The following is a 17,464-nucleotide window of genomic DNA, read 5'->3' as shown; positions in this document are numbered from 1 at the left end:
CATCTCCCTCTCCCCCAACAAAACCATCAAATGAAAGTGACTGGGGTTTTTTTTTTTATTCCACCCCCCTCCTATTAATAAGAATATTAGGTTTCAGGATTTTTTATCTTTAAACAAAATCAGTGATAGTAGCCCACTCAACAGCATTAAGAATTAGTATATTAGAGGAAACAACATAAGAAGTAGCATTCCACACACACACACACACACACACACACACACACACCCAAACTGCTGCGCATATCATTTATCGTCCAAGTTTGTTTGTTTTTATCCCTGTCATCCTGCCCTACACCCCTCAAGGCCTTTACTTCCCGGAGCTCATCATTGGTTACCTACTGTGGCCCATTTTACAAACTGAGAGACCTCTATATCCTCCCCCAAACTGACAAGATGAAAACAGCAATTGACTTTAAACAAAACAACACACCGAATCAAAGTAAGGACGGCTCACACTGTGTCTTCTTCTACAAGACTGACTGGGTCCAAGATAAATGAGTCTCTAAAAGTCATTCAGAGCTTTTTGTTTTTAATTACTTTATAAATCTTGTTCTTTTAGCTGGGAAAATATCACAAATTCCCTCTTCACCTAGTGTAAATAGTGAGTCATTTTGCTGAGAGTAATTGGAAAGGAAAAGACAGTATCTCTCCCCCACCCTCCCACCACATCCCAACTATTCTGCATCTCCCCGACATATTTTTTATACCAGCAGAGCATAGACAACTCCAACCTGAGGGAGATTCCCACTCCAGCTAGACTGTTTATACAATAAATGTATCTGGGATCGGTTACAAAGTGAGATGATGAGTGGAAATCCTTCCTCACATAGAGGCGAGGTACTCCTGACATCTTCAGCAAATGGGATTATCTGTAATGAGATTACACATAAAGAGATTAAGATGTGAACTGACGCTCCTAGGAGATACAAAGGGGGCTCTGGAGACAACAAAGAAATGAGGTGTCAGAAGCAGAGGGTGGAATCGCTTCCTTAAGAAGATTTTTCATGATAATGATAATGATCACATTGTTATAATGACGCCTTTCATCTAGGGACGAACCCCCAAGAGCGGCATGAGTTATGTACGCGTATCTTATTCCATCACTGAGCAGTACCCACCTCTGTGTGGAAGACAAGAGTAGATCACCAGTGGGCATCATTAGACTGGAACAGTCATGATGAATTCAGCCAAAGGAAGAGAAAATGTAATGGATGGAATTTGAAAGAATCCGATTGAAATCTCATTCCAAATATGAGTTTATCATATCAAGAGATGCATTAGCGCATTAAGAGGAACCTCTTAAGCAGCCAGATAACATTTGGTTGATTAGATTTTTAAAAAGCACAAATGAAATAAATTGATTGGGGGACAATTAAGGCATTGCACTAGCACCCTAAAAAATGAGATGTACAAGCAGAAAATTACATAAAAGCATTTATTTATTTATTTATTTACTTACTTACTTACTTATGCACATTTATATTGTTACTGTATAAGAAAAGTTCCCTTTTTGCTCACAAAGCAAAAATAAGAATATGACATTAAAACCACAAATATCCCTATTTTCACCTGAGGAATATTGGAGGGTGGGTGGGTGTACGTGCACGTGTTTAGAAACCTCTGCCTTTTGCATGGTGAGAATGTAGCCCATTGATGAAAGGTAAGACTCACATTTGCTGCTGGCCTCAACCACCAGTGGCATGTGGCCTTCAGAATGTTGCCCAGGAGGGAATATGACCTTTGAGATGTGATATGGGAAGGGTGGACTTGGGCTGTTTGTTGGGCTATTAAAATTGTGTATCTCCATCTATATTCAATCTTTGCCAGTAAATCCCCAGTGATCTCTTTCCAAAGTGAACCCAACCTGGGTAACCCCTGAACCTTTGGACTTTTCACTGCTTAGAGAATTGGGGTGTATGTTACATTGCCATTGCCATCATGGCCGCCTCCGCCATCCTGATGCCCTCCAGGTGTTTTGGACGACAACTCCCATCAGTCCCAGCCAGCATGTAAGAGTGGAAGGCTGCCCTTGTTGGAGAAACACCGCTCCAATCTTTTAGTTTATTCCCTCTTCAGAAATGGTGACCATGCCTGCAATTCATATTAAATTCTGACAGAATTTGTTTTAAAAGTTACAGACTTTTAAAATGTTCTTAAAGCTAAACAAAAGCTAATCGATTGATTTGTTTGAAATTTGGTATGATTAATCCACTCCAGAGGACCTCCTTTGCCTACAAATTCATCCACTTTTCACAGTAAAAAAAGGGGGGGAAATTACAGCCCTTTTTTGATCCCCCATTGTAATCAATGTGGGCCAAACAAAGCTCACATTTAAGAGATCAGATCTCATTCCAGATCACAAATCTGATCAGAACGACACAGACCAGATCTGAAACAGATCGGGTTGCATCACAATACTATAAAATACAGGTACAAAGTGAATATTGTGGTCACTGCAGTCCCCTAAAATATACAATTGTTTTAATAAAAGGGTTCTGGTTCGCCAGAAGCAGCTTAGTCATGCTGGCCACATGACCCAGAAGCTGTACGCCGGCTCCCTCGGCCAGTAAAGCGAAATGAGCGCCGCAACCCCAGAGTCGGTCACGACTGGACCTAATGGTCAGGGGTCCCTTTACCTTTAATAAAAGGGGCATGTTGTGATCTGCCTCAGAAATCTGTTATTTTGGTTATGTTGTATATAGTTTTATATGGGTGTGAGTTATCTTTGATAATGTTACCTTTGAACTTTTTTGTTTTGTTTTTTTGAAGATCTGTGCTTGTGTGAAGTTTTAATCCCAGCCAAACTGAAAACTTGCTTTGCCTTCACAGAATCTGGACTGTTAACATTCCAACAGCTCCCCCCTACGCCCACATTGGTTAGCTGGAATGTTTGTGAACAATATTATGTGCCCATCACATTAACTCAGTTAATCAATATCTGGTATCTGAAGAAGTGTGCATGCACACAAAAGCTTATATCAGAACAAACTTAGTTGGTCTATAAGGTGCTACTGAACATTTTTTTTTCTTTTCAGTTAATCAGTGTTAGGGGCTTCACTACCACAAGCAAAATGAAACAGGGTACAGAGCTGCCATCACAAAACATTCCTGCAAACCTCTGACTGAGCCATGCTAGATTATCAGGCTAAGGCCAGACAAAGTTGTATCTTATTAGGGAGCAAACACCACAGCACTCTATGGACTACTTCTCAGTAAACATGTTTAGGATCACATGGCACATCCAATCAATTTGAAACTTACTTTGCCCAAATCAAACAACAATTTGCAAAGGCAGCTTCGAGATCAAAGCACAGAGTTTAAAGGTGCCCCTCCATATTCCTTCTTTCTTTTACTGAAGGCTTGAGAATGCTTTCATAATCTTGCCTCCAGGTGCACTTTAATGTCCAGAGGATGAGTAAAGGAGTGTTTACAAATTAAAATCTCTAAGCTCCTATGGAAGACACTGTCCACAAATCACAGTCAACGGCTATGAAGAAAGCATAGCTTGCTGTACTACTTTGGGATTGCCCTGAGCCCCATTTCCATCTGAGAGAGATGCATTCAACTTTTAAGTGACTCAGTTCCCTGAGGCGACAATCCTGAGACAACCTTTGAGGGGCACATGTGGTGGGGCTTTTGATCTCTCCGCACTCCCAAATATTAGTTCTCCGCAGTGCATCATAAGCTACCGTCAGATGCTCCCCACTTTCTAAAATGGTTTGTCAATCTGAAAAATGCAGGTTTTGGTGGTAGAAAATTTTTAAGAAGAGGCCCTGCCTGTGTGCACAAAACTGTTTGCATGGTCCTCAAGAGTACAGCTTCAGTTATTATTTTACTAGCAACATGTATGTCACTTGAATAATGCAGGAACCCATGGGAAATACGGAATTTCTCCAAGTGCTTCTTTCCACGGAGACACACTGCATCTCCCTTTGGGTTAGTTAGTTAGTTATGCATTACGTTCTACCCTTACTTCCATGGGAGTCCTGTCAATGAGAACCAGGCTGCCATGTCTGAGGGGGCAAAAGGCACATTTTCCCCTCACCTGCTTCAATTTCCTCCTAATAGAATACCACAATTGCTCGCTTATCGGGGGAGGTAGAGTCAAAAGAGTGTACTTGGGGTTAAACCCATTCCAGGCCCCTGGTGTCTTCAGTGACTCAAACTATTGTGAATGCAGACTGCATCTCAGGGTCTATTTCGTGGTCATTGTAGAGTGTCACAGAATTTTGGGAACTGACGCTTCTGAAGAAGAAAAACGAAAGGGAAATTACCAATCACAGAAAAAAGAAAGGAGAATATCCTTTTCCTGGATACCTGTCAGTTATCAGGCCCAATGCATTTCAGAATAAATCTTTCTTCCAAGACAGAATAAGAGTGTCATGAATAAAAAATTCTCCCAAAATGCATTGGGGCTAATAAACTTTGCCCTGAACACTGGAGATTTCCTCCTTTCTTCTTCCTGTGTGGGTGTCAGTGTGGCCTGCCACGCACCTTGTAAGCTAGCCTGGTGTATTATGGCATGATGGAGGATGCTCACTGTTGCCTGTGTTGAAGACATATTCAACTGCAGGCTTGTTGACTTTTGTACATGAAGTTGTGGGAGGTGCCATTTTGTCCTTTGCCTCAGGCAGCAAAAGGTCTTGGAGTGTCCCTGACTCATTCTCTTGGCTATAGATGCTCCCCAGGAGCTGCCAATGGGCCATTTCTCTTCTTAGAATGGAAGACACCACCAAGACTACCAATTTTCCAAAATGGAAAAGACTCCCTATCTATTTAGCAATTCCACAGGAGGGAGGATTTGGAAAGGACTTCTCATGTCACGCCACTGCTGTGTGAAATCTCTAGTGTGAACTCTATTTTCTGTAGTCCGATTAAAGGCTACAATTGCCTTGTCCCATCGCAAGCCTGCAAATCCAAGTCTACCTAAAATGAGAACAGATATAAGCCTTTGTTTGGGAGGAATTCATTTTATTATAAAAGGGAGAAACAAATCAATGAAAGCTAAACAAAGAAGCAGAAACAATGTCTGCAAAATTATATTACCAGATGTTTCACCAGCCTTTACCGCTTTGTTTTATATTTACATCTCTTGCTTGAATGGCAGCCTAGTAACTGCAGCATACTTTGAATGGTTCTACTATTTTCAAAGTGATTTTGCTGCTAATTGAAATTTTCACAAAACGGAAGGCTGTGTTTTCAGAACAGGTTACCATAGTAAAAATTGCCCTATATTCCTTGACACGGACATGCCTCAGGGTAAAATCCTACTGAATACTCAGAAATAAAATGGCTTTATGTTCCCACTCGCAAGGAGAGATGAAATAAATGTTTATCTCTGAACTCAGTTCATTTCTTGCCAGTGCCATAAATTGCCAAAGGAGTTTGTGTTATAGTGCTTAAATTTACTATGAGAGGAAGAAGAAGAAGAAGAAGAAAAGAAGAGGTAAAATTTGGGTGTGCATATTTAACAAAATATCAAATGCTAACAGCCTCCACCAATTGGACCTAGTAAATACATTACGTGGAAAACAAGTTATATTGATTTTTGGCAAAAAAAATTAATATACATGTTATTGATTGCAGACAAACCTTCTTCCATGTATTATACTCATTGTCGGGGCATGCAAACAGACTTATGGTAGGTATTTAAGATCAAGTCGCTTAATATATTTAACCTTAGGGTCAGTGGAGAACTCAACAGGACTTGGGGGATGGTTAGTCTAGGGTCCCATTCAACAGAATGAGCAAAAGGAGAAGTAAGAACATTGGCATAAGTGAAGTAATACACATTACAATTTTGTCCAAAGGGGAACCTGTATGACCAGAGTCTAAATTACCCAAGTGTACCACTGCTTAGGGCCTACTACAGACCCTCCAGCTGTCCCTATTTTCCAGGGACAGTCCCGTATTTACAGAAGCCATCCCGGTTTCTGACTTGATCCCAGAATGTCCTGCTTTTCCTCAGGACATCCCTATTTTCATCAGAGAGGTGTTGGAGAGTATGGAGTTATCCCCCACTCAAGGTGATAAGTAACTATACAACCTTTAGAAAACAGGTTTAATGTTTTATTATGTTTTTATATGCGGGAAGCCACCCAGAGTGGCTGGGGCAACCCAGTCAGATTGGTGAGGTACAACAACAACAACAACAACAACAACAACACAGTGATACCTTGGTTTAGTTTATGAACAACTTGGATTAAGAGTCCTGCAAACCCAGAAGTAGGTTTTTTGGTTTGTGAACTTTGCCTTGGAAGCAGAACATGTTCCGCTTCATGTTGAGTGTGTTCCATTTGTAAACTGAGTCCCCTGCTGCTATGGGAAAGCACAACTTGGTTTAAGAACGCTTTGGTTTAAGATCGGACTTCTGGAACGGATTAAGTTCATAAACCAAGGTACCACTGTAATGGAATAGGACGCCCCTATTTTCATTGTAGAAATGTTGGAGAGTATGCTACTACACTGAAAACACCTGTGGCAGGTCAGCTCCATTATCCATCAAGAGTAGTAAGCCTATGTCTGGAGTGTACTACTTTAGAATGCAAATGGATATTTGCAGGAATAAATGCTCCTACTCCAACACGCACACATTCATGAACATATACATTCCCTGTAGATTAACAATCTGGTATGTTCTTTTACATGTGTAACCATATAACACTACAAGCCTTTTGAGAAGGCACCCAAGTCTCTTGTGAGTTGCCTGGTTGCAAGCTGAGGAGATCATTTCACCCCTGTATTGACCATGCCCAAGGGACACTGCCAGCGTATAACATCTTTCACAATCAAGGGTGCTCAAGGAATGCCCTTTCAGGCTGCTCTTTGAAACCCCCACTCACCAGACAAATGGTTGTTTCCAAGGGGGCGGGAGAGAATGCCTTTATCAACCACAGAATCACAGAGCTGGAAGATTCCAAAAAAGCCTCAAGACCAGTTGCAGTTTTATAAGGCAGTAATAGTACTACTCACCAGTTTACCTGCATTCTCTATACCCCAGGCCAGAGTAAACATGAGTGGCATGTGTTAACCCAAGTTAAAAGCTACACATGGAAGAGGTTGAAGCTAATGCACTGCCTGCCCTATTCTACCACTGACCACCATGCCAACCCCAGCCTACTATAGGGCAAAACTCAGTCTTGATTGCTGCAGCTGGAAAAGATATGGTAGACCGGGATGCACAATAGCTATGCTTTCTCTTGCTGCTTGTTAGCTTTTGCAGAGCAGGCAGGCAGACTCTCTGCACTGAATTCTGACAAACACACACATTTGTTAAGTGTGTGTGTGTGTGTGTACTTTTCTATAAACTCAAAATGTCGAACAACCTAGAACATCTGATGACAGGGGTAACAGAAACAGATAGGTAGCCGTGTTGGTCTGCCATAGTCAAAACAAAACAAAATCCTTCCAGTAGCACCTTAAAGACCAACTAAGTCAGTTCTTGGTATGAGCTTTCGTGTGCATGCACACTTCTTCAGATACACACAGAAGTATGTTGTCATTAACGTTTTATTAGGGTGTTACATAAAAAGTAGAGATCTCACAAAAGGGTGTAACGAAAGCATGAGAAAGGAATCAATCCCACATCATGTGACATTGAAGAAGATGCCAACTCTCTGAAGTTTATGGAAAACCTACTCTTATATGGATGGCAATAGTCTAGGAATAGTCACCGTAGTTGTACTGAGACATGGAAGAATCTTTCTCAATATCTTCATGATAAAAGGACCTTAGGTTACCCTCACCTTCTCTGTGGAGCATTAATGTGGAACCAATGTCACAAATGACCAACCATTATGAGAGCATCAGATTTCAAATGGTGTGGAAATAATGTATCAGAAGGACTTTAACTCCATCAATCATTTTTGTGTCTTAATCTTGTTCTCTCAAGGCTAATGAAACTAAAGATAGCAATGTCACCTGGGTTCTGAAAAGTGTGGGGAGAAAATGGCCTAAAATGAGCTGCTGAAGCTACTCCTTTCTCCGCTATGGTGGATACTACTACAGCTATAGAGCTGTGCAATCCTTTGCACCCGCTTCACACTGTACAATATGCTTCTCACGATACGATACATATTACAAATGTTGTCATAGCCAAAACACAAAGTCAGTTTTGAGGGTTCATTTTTAGGTAAGCAAAAATAATTTAATAAGACTAATAAATGTTTTGGCCAAGTTCTGCTTATACCTTCCTGGCATCTTCAGAAAACATTAATGGCCACTTACCAGTCTTCATGGTACTGGCACTGGATGTTCTGCTGAAAGGCTATGGTTGGTGTGAATAGGTGGCTGAGGCAAGGCTTTCCTGTAACTTGAAATTTTGAGGCAAATTTGAAGATTCCTGCAAAGAGGAAGGGAAAAAAACTTTCAAGGAGCTCGGAAAAAGCAAGAAGCAGCTCAAGATGAGTAGCAACATTTCACAGAAGAATTTTACACTGGCCTAAGTACATATTGAGTTGGTTTGTATGGCACGGTAAGCCAAACCATAGCTTACTGAGATCACAGAAAAATGCAATTTCTAGAGATGAGCTCACAGCTGCTCTGTTATTCAAATCCTCTTATGCTCTGCTGTGCCAAGCTAAGACAAGGTTTAGCTTAGCATGTTGCTTCCTCACTAACTAGGTTTGTCCTGGACTACAGCTTGGGGTTAGAGTTTAACCACGAGTCATAGTTCGAATGACAAACTATGTCAAACATCAGCTCAGCTCGCTATGGAGTGCCATTAAAAGGGACCAGGGGAGATCAATGTAGTTCCAAGCTCCCTGCACTTTTGTACAGTCTCAGGCCATTATATAGTTTATTTCAGAAATCATGAAATATTTTCCTACCTGATGATTTTAGTTTCGAAAAGGGAAAAAAAGAATAAAAAATATGACCTCATCAAAGTCACTGAGATTTTCCCACTGAAATGCAAGAAGATGAGATTTTTACTCTACTGCATTCTAAATTATGTTAAGCAGATGTTTGCTTTTTAGAGGAGAGAAAATTTCTAGTGCCTTATAAGATACTAGTAGTCAAGGGGGCATGCTTAGAATACATTATTCTATACAATATTGGTCTATACGGATCTCTGGCCAGAAGCAGCCTGTTTATTACATGGGGCTTAAGGGGGGAAAAAAAAAGAGGTGTATTTCTTGTGAAATGCTGAAAGTTAGGTTTGAACAGCCCAAGGTTGTTGGGGGTTTTCCTACCCTTTGGTTCAGGCTGCAGTTGTAACCTGCTTCCCAGATTTTCTTTCCAATACATTTTTCCAGTGAGAAGCCCCCTTAGAATCTTAGGGGGAGCCCAGCTGGGTCCGGTGTCCTCTAATCTTCATTAACTCTAATTTCATTATTACCTGTCCTCAGATGACCTCAACTTCCCTCTGTATTTCTGTTTATTCCCATAGGAAATTAATTTCTGTCTCTGGCTGTAACCCATCCATCTTTGCGAGCCCCAAGGCAGAGAGATAGAGTAAGAATTGTTCCCTTTCCCCATGACTAACCTCAGCATCCCAGCACACTCCAGCAACTGAACCGAGTTCTTTACACATCTCTTTGTTTCAAAAAAGTTCATAGTTTTAGCTCTTAAAATGTGACCTGCTTCTATAACAAATGTCCATATCAGCTCTTGCCGTTTCTTTTCCTTCATCATTAATTATAAGAATTGTTTGGGATTATTCCACCCTAGCAAACGCAACTACCCTTGCCAAAACAGTACAGTCATGGGGAAAGAATATAAAACATTGTGTATAACATTTAAGAAAATTTAAAAGGGTTCAAAGCAAGGAGAGCAGGGGATTCAAACTGCAAAATCCCAATGAAACACTTTTAAAAGCTTGGCATTTAAGGCACTATTAAAGAGTCCAAGGTTGGATGATTCCACAAGTGACATCTTATGCATGCTTATTTAGAAGCAAGTTCTTCTGAGTTCAGCCAGGCTTACTCTCAGAGAATCACACAAATAATTGCATTTTATATAGCTCTTTATCTATCTACAACTGTCTATAAAGCATTTGAGCCTCCCTTGCTTTGTCAGGTCAGCTATGAACACTGTAAATGTGGGTGAGAATTCAAACGATAAATCAAATATATTGTTATCAGTTTGGGGTGCTGAGCTGGGTGCCATACCCCTCTAATCCTTGGATCCAGTAAGTGTTAAAATTTAATCAGTTCTAATACTTGGAATAGTTAAGCTAGCCTCCTAGCCAGGTGATAGCCTGTGTGATAAGCCATTAAGTGGAATTAAGGTGCTCCGTGCAGATGGCAAATTGGTGGCGACTCCTCCCTCAGTGGAGTTTAGAGTAGGGAGTTTGGGGAGCAGTGATGTGACCTAGACGGAAGGCAGCAAGCTGGAGAGAGATCCAAAGCAATGTTTGATTTCTGCTTGAATCCAAGCCTGCAGCTATGGGAGAAACAAGACACTTTGGGGGTGTTTATGCTGTGAACCCCTCCATCATAGCCTCAGCTTGTATCCGTGTGTAAATAAACCATATGTCATAAAGACAACACAGTCTCTGCAGTACCTCATTTCCAAAAGGAAAGTTGATCACTTGGTATGGGCCTGGAATCTCTGGAATCTCGCACTGCTTGGAGACTGAGGTGGCACTCATGGTATGTTGCAGCCATTAGAGCCAATTTATGCTTCATATGTGAAAAATGCCCTTTAGCTATTCCATGTACCATTGTGATGATTTGCTTGCCTGTTGTTGTTTTCAACTATGGCTTGTAAATTTACTTGCTCTCTGCCCAGATAATGTTCGGTTATTGGGTGGTGTACACATGTGTAAATAAAATATTTCTTCGTTTGTATGCAAGCTCACCTTCCAGTTAATTGTTAGAACTTGCTGCGCTCGTTTTCCCATCCTCTTCCTTTAACTGCCTTTATCTTATTTTCAGTTTCTGAATAACCAGAGATCACAAGACAACAATCAGTCGGAACATCGGCCGTTTCAGCTGCAGGAATGTATCTGTCCAGTAGCTCCCAGGCACTAGTGAATGGAAAATAAAAGTTTCGAAAAACTGCCTGCAATCCTCCCTTGACAGCTGTAGAGAATACTGCCCTCTGATTGGACTATGGATTAAGTGGCACGGCAATAACATTTTATTTCTGCCCTGTACCCAGCTAATGAGTGTGCTTGGCACTGATCAGAAATAAACTCACAAGAAAAAGAAGAGGGAAAAAAGGAGAGATGGGGAAACAAACCCTTCATTTTGCTCTATGCCTTTGACAAACAGCTGAGGTAATAAACAGCGAGCTTTATGGCCTAATTGCATTTTAATCAATTTGAGCTCTGAACTGCATTGGAGAGGCTGCTAACTTATATTAGAATCATGTATGGTTTTATTACACCAAGTTCCTTCCATTAATAGGTTGACTATAACTAAGCCACATGGGGCTACCTTGAGTGTGGCCTTTCACTCTAGAGGAGTTTGCCAAAGATACTAGGATACTAGGAGTTTGCCTAGACTATACTGGAAATATACACTAATCAGGTAAGCCTCCTGATGGCTTACAAGGACCTAACCTGAGAATTACATCAGCCTCTCAGCAATAGTCACGGAACTGACAGGAGATGCCAAAAACACCACTCCAAGCCATGGTTTGACAAGGACTGTATCAACGCCAAAAAAGCCCTGAACACCAAGCCTTCACGTCCAATACAACCCCAGCCTCCGCAATGGATCTCCTGTATCACAAAAGGCAATACAAAAAACCGCTGACCTGGAAGAAAAAGGAAGCAACAACAAAGAACTGGACACGGGTTATTCATGCAGCCAAATCCAAGAATCCTGCCCTTTTCTGGAAGACCATAATACTCCTTCATACTAGCAGTCCACCAGTGGCAGACTGTCACATCTCGCCAATGACCTGGGAGACACACTTCCAAAAACTCTACAGGGGCACTGATGCTGAGAGAGATCAAATCTCCCTAAACATAGGAGGTTTTAAAAAAATGTTTACTGTTTTATTATGTTTTTATATACAGTATTTTTCGCTCTATAAGACACACTTTTTCCCTCCTAAAAAGTAAGGGTAAATGTGTGTGCGTCTTATGGAGCGAATGCAGGCTGCGCAGCTATCGCTGAAGCCAGAACAGCAAGAGGGATTGCTGCGCAAAGCCTCTTCAACAACATTTGATTCTAAATATTTTTTTCTTGTTTTCCTCCTCTAAAAACTAGGTGCGTCTTATGGTCGGGTGCGTCTTATAGAGCGAAAAATACGGTATGTTGGAAGTTGCCCAGAGTGGCTGGGGCAACCCAGTAAGACGTGTGGGGTATAGATAGTAAAATTATCATTAGGGAACGGGACATCCCTATTTTTGTCTGAGAAATGTTGGAGGGTATGCTGCAAATATTATTGTTTTTCCTTCTTGGGAAGATAACAAACAGGGTATAGCTTAAGCCCATGCTTACTAGGGAACCCTTTAACTACCGGTACTCATCACTGGACCATGAAAAGTAATAATCAGTACATGAGTTACTTAGGTCAGACAAGAAACCTGCCAAATGGGAGGCAAACAGGTCTCGGGGAGTTGTGTTAGAAACCTTTTTGGGGTGGTTCCTTTCTGGTGGAAATAATTGCACCTCATCTTACAAGTTTGACCCAACAGCCACAACGGAGCTCTTCTTCTTCTGATCCCTCTCTCCCCACTCTGATGTTTGCTCTCCCCTTCCCTATCACCTCACCCTGGTATTATGATAGCATTCCTTTGGCAGATGCTTGTTTGCAGCATTTTTTCCTTAAAAAGCAATCCCACTTTGGTATATGCCACCTCTTAAAGATCCCTCTCACCTCTGAGATGCCCCAAATCCCTCTTAAGGCACCCTGCTTTGCTTTGAGATTAGGGATTCATCCAAAACCAAGGCACCCCCCGCCAATGGGCCTTTGGTCTGTTCCAGCAAAGCCTTTTCTTATGCTCCCTTTATTTATCCAATTTTGGTTAATTCACAGGGCATCATCCACATGTCTATGAGCTTTATCCCACAAACAAAAATCCCTGTTTGAGAGCATAATTCATATATCTTATTAAAGCAGCCCTAGCGTTGCATACAAACTGGCTCTTAGCTACTAACAGCAATGCTTCACAGCAACAGAAACAGGAAACTGTGACTGGGTTTTGTTTTTTTAAAAAAAAAAATAAATTAAAAAAAAACCACAATTGTGTGTGTGTGACAATATTTAGTTCCCACTATGTCCCTTTTAGCCTTCGAACAAACTCATCCCCAACACCAACATGGTGTTATGTCAAATATTGGACATAGATCAAGTCACATTTGTACATTTTAGCATACAAAGCACTCGGAAAACTTCTCAGTGTCTAAACTGGCAGCCGATTGAAATTTCCCCCTCCGCTTTCCCCAAGGTCTGAGGTGTGGGATTCACGAGCCAGGGTCTTAGCTAGAACAGGTGTCTATCGCTGTGTAAACAGCAATTAGGCCCAAATTTCAGACTTTTCTCTCTCTCTCTTTTTTTTACCAAATCCCTATCTGAGGAAAAGCCCAGGAATAAATAGTTGCTGTAACGGCCAGGGGTATTGTGCAGCATTATAGCCTCCAGCTGGGCTATTACATACTATAGACGGGTGAAGAATACGAGCACCTGACAGATGTGTTCTGTTAGCTTCATTAGGAAAAAAACAAAGAAACTCCTCAATTAATAGCTGTGGAGCCAAAGGGAGAGGGTGGGAGGAATCATAGCCTGTTATTTAAACAGAGTCAGGGAGCTTTTCACTGGTGGCTTAATATGGTTCATTAATAAAAAAAACAGCTTTCTGAATGCCCAGTTTAAGTCAAAAGAAATCACTAGCATTTTTTTCCTCAGAAAAGGAAGGGCAAAATGACAAACTACAGTTGTTACATTCATGTTGGGTGGAGGGGGGTTGTCAAGAGGGGGAGGGCAGCCCATCTCAAGGATCCCTTTAAGCTGTGCGGCTGGTTGTTTTTCACGTTGAGTGAGAGAGCAGTGCTTCAAAGCTTGCCAGGGTCGCAGCAAGACCTTAGCTTGAATGGTTTGCTGGGGTTATATAACCATTTCCGAAGTCTTGCCCAGGAAGCTTTCACTGCCGTTCGACAGGAACGATGATTTCCAGAGTGCTGAAAACAAACTCTTATTATGGTGGAAATAATATGTGTCCGCAGACCCTGATAACATTATTATGACTATTATTATTTCAAGGGTTTGGAAACCCTAGTAAAATCATGTTAACTGCAGCTCTCCGTAGTAGCATTTCTCTACCACAATAGCCTTTACCATTCCTTTTGTTTCAAACAGTGCATTATCAAGACGCGTGTGCAGGCAGAGAATGCATGTTTCACCACATATATTATGCATGTCTATGCAAGTATCTGATAAGCTGCTACCAATTTTTACTATTAATAAAGAAAATCAAGTTATAGATAATTCAGAACTGTGGCTTTCATTCTTTTATAAATATGAAACTGGGGGAAATAATAAACATTTTTAATTTTCTTTTTAAAAGACAAAGAAGAAAACTCATTTCAAAATGTGTAATAATTCTGAAACTGCAGAGTTTACTACAGGGGAGCTGTATAAAGTCCCCTGTTGCCTTTTCAAAGGGATGGATAAGTCTGTTCAGATGTTGTGAATTTAGAAATAAAAGGTGGTAGCAAAAGGCACATTGTGAGCAGGAAGGATGTAGTGTAAGATTTTTTAAAAACAAAGCAACACCTAGAATATGAAAGAAAGCAGTGGGTGAGTGTTAGAGTAAGACTGGAAACAGATAATTCGCTCTCCGAAAGCTGGTAGATCATTCCACTTTTCCTTCTAGTACACAAGGTTTGCAAGGTGTTGTTGTTGTTGTTTTTTTGGGGGGAGAACCCTGCAAATCATATTAGACCATAAGTAACAATAGGACGAAATATATGTTTACACCATAAAAGCAATTCCTCTCTCCATGTAGTTAGTTAGATCACAGGTTCATTTCAATGTTGTGTAAGTGTTGGAACAGGACCTGGGAAACACAGGTTCAAATCCCCATTCAGCTCACTATCTGGCCTTGGGCCAGTAATTCTTTCTCAGCCTAACCTACGTCACAGGGTTGTTGTGAGAATAAAAAGGCAGGGAAAGAACCATGTGCACTGCCTTGAGCTGCCTATGGAAAAAGTAAAACAAAACAAAAAAACGTTTCAGGGTAGCACAAGTGCTGTCTCCAGCCTTTCAGAGATGGAAAGGAACAGAAATTCTGTTGCCCAAGCTTCCACACGTGAACCATCTGCATTATACTTTTAAAACAGTAATATACCACTTTAAACAGTCACAGCTCCCACTATTCCCCTCACAGAACTACAATTCCCAGACTTGCTTAACAATAAACTCATCTTCCCGGGGGATTCTGAGAAACGATGATGATGGAATGTACTGTACTTCAGAGGTTCTCAAACTGTGCTCCACACGCTACTGGTAGCCAAGGAGAGCCATTCAAGTAGTCCGTCAGAGGGTTTCAAAAACGGTCTGTATGTGGCCCTTTACTTGACTGATTTTTTCCTGATAGGTTGGTGCCATTTTTCACCTGCCCGGACCACTGAGCAGCCAAACAAGGCCCTAGCCTAGGATCCAGGATTTTCATAATACGGTGTTGCCCAGCCTAATTTCCCCCTATTCATTTATGAGTTAAAGGGGTGCTTCTCAAAACCACAAACACTTCCTTCACACTAGAAAGGGATACTGAAATATGATATATGGTTTGGAATTGAAGTGTTCAGGGCATAGCTGTCAACTTTCCCCTTTTCTTGTGAGGAATCCTATTCGGAATAAGGGAACTTCCCTTCAAAAAAGGGAAATGTTGACAGCTATGGTTCAGGTTGGGGAACTGATACCTGCTGCTCTGGAGAAAGATGAGTCCTGAGCTCCAGAACTGTATATTCTATGTTAAATGCATAGTTTGCCATGGTTTTGTGTGTTTTCTCCTCAGTCATGACGTGGACCACACATGTATATATATAATGGCCCTGTAAACACACACACACACACACACACACACACACACACACACACACACTCCTGTCTCCCCCCCACACACACCCAAAACCTGCATGCTGCTTTTAGCACCAGCAAATGTAGAAATATTCCATGCCTCTTACAACCAGTGGTGGAAGAAGGGGGTGGGGGGCGGTCCCCCCCAGGTGCCATCTCTGAGGGGATTGACAAGAAGGCACCCCACAGGGGGCTCGCCCCGCAGCTGTGTGCAGAGGATCCCGCCACCGCTGCAGCCATGAGTGGTGGATCCTGCCACCATCCATACGGCACATGCGTGGTGCGGCTACGTATGGCACATGCGTGTGTGCCATACGTAGTGGCGCCCCTGTGGGTGGTTTGTCCCGCCCCTCAACACCCCACACCAGGTGCCAGAGAGCCTTCCTTCGCCCCTGCTTACAACATACCCAAAAGCAGGTGTCAAAGCTTTTGGAATATGCTGCATCCTGCCATTCACTCAGTGAATTCCTTTTTTGCAACTTCCTTGCCCTTTCCAAGCAAGCCTGCCCTCCCCACACTGATATATTTCTCTCTGGGCTTTCAGGTTTGAAATGTGAACGGACCAAGTTTTACTCTTTGGGTTTTGCAGGATTTTGCTCATCTGCCAGGTGGAAAAGTTCATACCTTTTTGTTTCAGGAGAATGTTGGCTGGGAAAGCATCTAGGTCTTTTAAAACCCTTTACAATGCTGCAGTTAGTTGTCATCCTTTAGTTCACTTGCTATGAGGCATGTTTATGGGGCACGTTTTGCAGCCTATAAAGCCTATTTTAGTTCCTAGGGTTTGTTATACCTTCCCCCTTTCATCTTTTCAGCACCCACACTGCAAATTATCCTAGCTCTATTTCTCTGGTGTATTAAGCTAGCATCTTTGCCAAGTCCTTGTTCTCTGTTTAGATTCTGGCATTCCAGCCTCAGGCCAATTTTTGTTTCATTTGTATGTGCTGTCAGAGAAATGTCTTTATTCTAAAATGCCCCTTGTATATCAGCACTCAAGTGACCTGATGGAAGTAGCATGGGAAGTCTCGCTTTGTTTTCCCTTGCCTGTAGACGCGCGTGTGCATTTCATTTTCAGCTCCTCTTGTTGCAAATTGCAAAATTAATACTCTTCAGTGGTGTTCTGAACTTTATATTCCATAAAAGATTTGGCTCCTTAAACCGAAGTCTGAGTCACTTCCAATGATCAGATCAGCCTTTGCTGCCACAAATCTCTGCTTGCTTGCATGAGCAGTCTATTCATCTGAGCTGTGCAATGTGAAGCAACTTTCTATTCCTGCTGCGATTTTTCTAGCTAACGGAAGGGAACATACAATCTTGCACATGGGGTTGCTGCTCCTATTTCCCGCTCCTAATGCCATTAGACTACTGACATGAACAGTAATTTGGGAAAGCAGTTATTTGGGAAAGCTAATTTGGACATCAGAAACAGATCCTGGCCATATTGTTAAGGTGAGAAAGGTAGGCTACTACTCAATTGCCAATTAAGTACGTA

General features: G+C 41.7%; 2 long non-coding RNA genes across 2 annotated transcripts in view; both read right to left on the bottom strand.

Annotated features, from left to right (window-relative positions):
* Positions 1–17,464, bottom strand: part of LOC310848276 — a 160,576-nt gene that overhangs the window by 54,034 nt on the left and 89,078 nt on the right. The window lies entirely within an intron of this gene.
* Positions 685–14,331, bottom strand: LOC310848274. Its single transcript, XR_014566261.1, has 3 exons — positions 10,802–14,331; positions 8,227–8,341; positions 685–869 (listed from the first exon to the last, which is right to left on the bottom strand). It is a non-coding gene; the product is annotated as an uncharacterized lncRNA (long non-coding RNA).

The sequence above is a fragment of the Podarcis gaigeae genome (assembly GCF_964106915.1).
Source record: "Podarcis gaigeae genome assembly, chromosome: 7".
Lineage (NCBI taxonomy): Eukaryota > Metazoa > Chordata > Lepidosauria > Squamata > Lacertidae > Podarcis > Podarcis gaigeae.
This window is presented reverse-complemented; position numbering and strand designations above follow the sequence as displayed.